Source organism: Cryptomeria japonica, chromosome 10 (genome assembly GCF_030272615.1).
Source record: "Cryptomeria japonica chromosome 10, Sugi_1.0, whole genome shotgun sequence".
NCBI classification, from domain to species: Eukaryota; Viridiplantae; Streptophyta; class Pinopsida; order Cupressales; family Cupressaceae; genus Cryptomeria; species Cryptomeria japonica.
The window spans coordinates 598,726,880-598,733,800 of NC_081414.1; positions in this window are offsets into that span (position 1 = coordinate 598,726,880).

Sequence of the window (6,921 nt, forward strand, 5' to 3'; positions counted from 1 at the left end):
TACCATGTCTTCTTCATCTGTTAATGAAAATCCATCTAGTTGCTCAATGTAGAATTCCTCTTCCAATTAACCATTCAAAAAGGTTGACTTCACATCCATCTGATATACCTTGAATTTCTTATGAGCAACATATGCAAGAAATAGTCTAACAACTTCAATTCTAGCTACCGGAACAAAAGTCTCCTCAAAATCAATGCCTTCCATTTGTGAATATCCCTTACATACCAGTCTTGCTTTGTTTCTAACAAATTCTCCATCTTCATTCAACTTATTCTGGAACACCCATTTAGTACCAATTGCATTTTTGTCCTTAGGTCTTGGAACAAGTTCCCACGTATTGTTCTTCTAAATTTGATCTAACTTTTCTTCCATAGATTTTACCCAATTTTTATCTTTACAAGCTTTAGCAACATCTTTAGGCTCAATTTTGGAAATCAAACATGTCTCTTTAGTAGCAATTCTTCTCCTAGCACTAACACATTTGGGGTCATTTTCCGACGAACTATCATCGTAATTCTGACATATTATTGTCGTAGATTCGATGAAACAACGAAAAGTTTTTTGTCGCTCAAATTCCGTCGGGGTCTTCGACGGACAGATGTTCATTGGAATTCTGACTCCTTCTTTGTCTAAAGTTAGCACATAATGTGACAGTCTAATTAATTGGAATTCCGACGAAATTGCCAACATTTCGACGAACCATGCATTGGGTTTTTCGTCGAAATTCCGACAAAAAAGGGCATTATGCTCTGACAAGAATGGTGCACCTGCAAAAAAAATTTCATCACAGGTACAACATTCCCGTCAGAGCATAGTGCCCTTTTTTGTTAGATTTCTGACAACAAATGCAGGGAAGCTCTGATGGGAATGGTGCACTTACAACGAAATGCTTCATCGCAAGTACAACATTCCTGTTGAAACATAGTGTCCTTTTTTGTTGGAATTCTGACAACAAATGCAAGGAAGCTCTGACGAGAGTGTTGTGCCTGTGATGAAATATTTCATTGCAGATACAACACTCTCGTTGGGGCCTATGTTGGGCATGTTCATCAAAATTATCGTCGGGGCCTATGTTGGGCATGTCTGTCTTTTCACATATGCATTATATTGAGACAATTATGATAAATCCGAAGTCTTGATTAAGGTGCATGATGGTTTCACTTATCCCACCATTGGATCCATCACCCTCAAGTTAAAGTTGAAATTAAAAGCTTAGATGTTCCTTTTACCGTTATTTCTACCTTAGACCAATTTCATGTTAAGTCGACTCATTTTTGAAGGCAATGCCTTATGTAGTCCATTAAAATGTTGAAGTTCTCAGTTCAAGGACAAGTGTAAACTATATTTCATAGTGGGTTCTAGCTCTTGTTTAGACAACTATTTGGTGACTCCTAATTGCTAATCTTTGATCTCAGACTTAGAAAACTATTTAGTGTATTTGGCGACTGCCCTTTTAAAAAGTTAAATGAATATTTGCCTATGTAATCAACAATATGAATATATAAAACAAAATCTATTTTTTGTAATCAACAATATGAATATAAAAAACAAAATCTTAATCAAGGACCTTACCTTTGATGGTCTCCACTAAGTTACTTCTTGTGTTGTTGTTCGTGTTGGCTCCGTTGGACCTTTTAATTAAGATTCAATACATATTATTCAATAAGATTAACAGTGGAGCATAAATAAATATTGAAAAGTGCGTTACCTTATTGAGCTTCTCTTTATTTCAAAAATAGTTTAATATTCTCTACTTAATAGGGCCAACCACGTGAAGTTGGAAGCTCATTTGGCCCTTCTCCCCTCCCTAACATCACTCTAAATTCCTCGTTAACATATAACATTCATTCGTTCTTTCATCCATTAATAAAATATAAAATTCATTCATTATCACATAACATTCATTAACACATAACATTCATTAACACGCAACATTCATTAACACATATCATTCATTAACATTCATTAACACGTAACATTCATTAACACATATCATTCATTAACATTCATTAACACATAAAATCCATTCATTAACAAATAATACAATTACAATCATTTACTATTATTATCATTTTTTGAAGCTAAGTAAACACTAAGTGGAGCATCGTTTTCTTCATCATTTTTCCCCTCTTTAGTTTTTGTGCCCTTTGCTCATGATTTTAATGTATGCCTAGTCTTGTAGTCAGGACGAGGATGCCTATGCAAAGGGGGCTTTGCTGCAATAACATAGAAATGGGTTAAATTCATAAGGTTTTTTATTATTTTTACAAGTATTTCATTAATTAAAAGAATATTACATGGGTTCTCTTTACCTAATGGGGCCACATCATCTTCCTGATCATTTTGTCTAGCCTCATCCTCAACATGATGAACACCTTTTAAATCCTCTGGAGTTGAAACACACACGAAAGGTTACATTAATCAATACACGAATTGCAACTAAATCCGTTTAAAGGAATAATAGTGGTCCTCTTTTCCTGATGGGGGCACATCACGTTCCTAATGTTGTCTACCCTGATCATGCTCCACTTGTTCACCACGCTCTACATGCTCTAAAATAAAAACAAAAAAGGTTACATTAATTACTACACTAATTTCAATTAAAGATGTTTAATTATATTAATAATTACATTAAAATTTTTTTATAGCACATGAATACCTCCAGTACCGGGATGCACACCACAACCTTCATCATGTGCAAGTTGTGTTCCACCCTTAGTAGGCTGCATTCCAATGCCATGTGCATTGTTATCATTGCTTGCTTATTTTAAAAAAATATAGTCACTTTATGTTGGAAATTAACATCAAATAGATTATTGTTCAAGTATTCAATTTTAAATAGGGTTCATTTAGCTTATTTACCTGTGTGATAGATGCATCAGATTCTTGTGTTTGCCCACTCAATTCTCTTAGACATCCAACCACGGCTCCATAGCCTTGCTGGAAGGCAATTTTCATGTCATCTTTTGTGGGCGCTCTATTGAATTCAGAGCCTTGTATTTTTTCTTAATATCATGAATATTTATTCTATTGTTTGGGGAAAAAAATTTATTTGCAATTTATTATTTTGATGCGATATTTCATTTATTGATACTTACAATTCATGCGACAACTTTCATATAACCACCAGAGCCAAGTTTGTGTTGCTCGTACTTTTCTAGTCTTGCCTTAGTTGCCTTCGATGTGTCGGGCAACCTATGAAAAGTTGTAAATATGTTAGATTATGTAAATATAAAGAGTAATTAGTACATAATTACATTGTTAATAGTATCACATACCTTCCTTCACCTGGTGGTGTATGTCCTTTTCTCTTTTCATCTTTCTCCTTTCCATCTAAAACCAAGTCCTTCCACTCCCTCTCTGGAATCATGGGGGGACGCTTGTACTTTCTGTTCTTCTCTAAATGTGTCCTATATTGGTCCCTCACATACTTTAGATATGTGTCGGCTTTCTAAAGGACCTTGGTTTTGTTGAATGTACCATTTCCAACCAACACAACCAAACGGTTTATGAATTCATCTTTTAATTGTTGATTTTTGGCATTCCACCATGTACGTATGGTGGGCCTGAAGATCTCCAATGTAATATCATTCAGATATTTATAAAAAACATCATTTCCTGCAAAAAAATCATGGGAGCATTAATCCAAAATGAGTGATCAATAAGTAAATTACAATTGGACTATATATAATAATTATTTTAAAGTACCTAGAACCTTCTCTATCTTTATGGGAACAAGATCATCAGTCACCACAAATGTGACCGACAATGTTCCCGTACTAGTAATACGGGAAGATCCAAGAAATGCTGCTAAAACATCACCACTAGTGGCCTCTGCATCCCAGGTGCATTACCTATTGCATAGGTCGGTGCAATACTCGATGACTGCATGTTGTGTGTTGCTAACATTGCAGTCCACAATACAAGTTTCGATGATGAGGTTGGATGAGGTGGTGAATGCACATGAACATGGACAACACCTAAAGATTAATACATTAAATATACAATACATTAAATATAAGAGTAATAACACATTAAAAAAAGGACATGAACATGTAAAAATATGAGCTGGTGCATGCACAGAACATGATCATCACCTGAAGTACTTGGAGTACCCTGATCATGGCCACCAGCTTCATGAGGACGCAAAAATTCTTGTAAAAACAACACATACATATTTTAGTTCATGACATAAAAGAGTATAAAATATAAACCATGAATGAAATTAATGTTATAATTAAAGATTTCATGATTGCTTACTTAAAATTTTTGTGCTCTCTCTGTCAAATGTTTCACCCTCTCTTTTATCTCACAAGTTTGAGGGACTATGAATAACAATTTAAGAATTTCTTTATTAATTTTTTTTGGTGTCTTTCTTATCATTTCAGCAGGGTTTGTGGAATATGTGATGTCATCATCGCATAATAGTGAGTCCACCTATGTATCGATGTTCTCAGCTACTACAGGTGCCTTTCCCCAAACATCCATCTATGAGAATAATATTAGTAACATTATCAAAATTAATCCAAAACTCTAAAGAAAAGAACATAATAATATAACATTTTTCTTGTATCTAATTTGTACAATTACAATGAGGTTTACTTGCTCCATAGAAGTGCCCAGAGCCACATCCTGGTCAGTGCTATGTGTCGGATCAATGTCACACTGTGACAAAAAGTAAATATAAAAAAAAATTACCAAAATGAAACCAATAGACTTACCAAAAAAACTTAATAATAAAATGGTATATTGGAGTCATTAATTGGAGGTTGGTTTAAATAGTATATATAAGTACACACCACCTGCATGATGGTAACTTTGTTTGTATCTATGCGATTCAAATTGTAATCAATTAGTAGCTCTTCCCTTGCACTTATTAATTTTATCACACATACGAATACACGGTTTCCCTATCGCACCTCAAATATGCAATTGGGTTGCCTATAAGTTGACCCAGGTCGTGTACTATTTATAAAACCTACAATATTCCCTGTTTCTTTTGGCCTTTCGTCAATGTACATAGCCACTCTTTTACTTTGATCATTATCTTTTAGCTATATATTATTTGCTGATAGTGCATACCTATGCATACTTCATGTATATTGAACCAACTGTATCCAATTTTTGTAATTGTAATAGGGCTCGACATACTCCATCAATTCAACAACTTTGTTGTAATAGACCTTTATGCCATCCAAGGAAAATAGGTCCAAACCATGTAATGACGGTGGTGTTGTGTGATATATCCTCTCATTAACACAAAAATCAATGTTTATTGGAGGAAGTTCCTTGGGTACCCATTGTTTATGTAGATATTTGTACCTCAAGGGCACCTCGATGTCACCTATGCTCTCGTCATCATAAGAACATGACCCCCCTTGAGAAAGAAACAATTCCACGCGTTTATGGAATTTTCTTCTAATCTTTTGACCTCTATTTGATCTCCCTCTTTTAGACCTATTACATGTCTCGCTCTCCTCTTCTCTTCCTGAATTTACCTCGCTCGAGGAAGACATATATGACAAATACCTATTTGGTGGTATCTGTAGTCTATCAAATGAGAGATATAGTTGGGAGAGGGTTGATTGTTATTGTGAGAGGAAATAAATTTTAGCATTCCATGGAGAGAGACGACAAGAAGTTGTAATAGATGTTTCACCATATCTTGTTGATTTTTTGCAAATGCTACAAAAAGATTTGAGGGCGGGCTGTCAAAGGTTCTGATAGTCCTGAAAATGACTATGCAAAATTTTTCATGCCTTAGTCATAATCCTGGTCATTCTGGATTAATTTTGTTCTCTGTTCCTACCTTTGGGGTTTAGGGTTTAGGGTTTTACACTTTTATAATTAAATCTTGTGGAAAAAACCTACGCTTGATATAATTTCACATTGCCTTTTTGTCTTAAGGACTGAGGGTCGTGTCATTGTCGACGGGGCCATTTTATCCCCTAAGTTGTGTTTACCTATATTATCCTAGGCAAATCTCGTTTAACATTTCAGCCAACCCCTTTGTTTTTCTCCTAAGTCTAATATTTTAATATTGCAGTCGATAGCTAAACCACGAGAAGATCCTATAGCCTATGCTCCCTTGTGGTTGAAGGTGCATGGTGCTTAAGGACTATGACATCATAAGATGATGCCACATGTCCTCGACAGGGAGGTTAAGCTGACAGTTAAACCTTTGCAACATTTGTTGTTACCAGTTCCCAACAAGTAAAGTCCGGATTACTAATGGTTCATCAATCTGCATGTGCTTGTAATGGACGAAGATGTTTTAATTTCTACAAAAAAATTGCTTGACTGTTAAGGGACTTAAGAAGGTGATCATTATGGCCGACAGGTAAAGTGAGTCAATCCAATGACCCTCGTAACCCCATGATCAAGAGATGCAAGGGGATTATGGACTGCGACATCACAAGATGATGCCACATGTCCAAGGCGGGCCAAGAAAAGTTGATGGTGGGGTTGCTGACCAAGGTGAAGTAAGTGGTGAGTTGGCTATGCCAAGTCATACTTTGGATGGATCCATTTGCCACATGGAAGGTTAGTGTTAGATTGACTGACGATGACCATGTGATTCGTCAAGATGGATAGGATCTACGACGAAGTTTCAAACAATTTTTATAAGGGTGTTGTAAAGGCGTGGTATGTTATCTGCGTGGGAAAGTTAGAATGGACAGAGTGCAAGCTTGTCAACTTGGAGAAAATGGCGACAAGGTAGGACGATTGGATGTCGACTCATTTCAAAAGGCCAATTTTCTTAAGGTTTTAATGAGTTGAAATTGATTTTATAAGCAAGGACAACAGTTTTAGAGGCATAAGAGAATTTGGATAACCTCTGAGTTGGAAATGAAAGATCCCGGATTTCTTAGTAAAATCAAAGGTTTCTTGTTGTGAGGGATTCTCACAGAGGGATAAAGT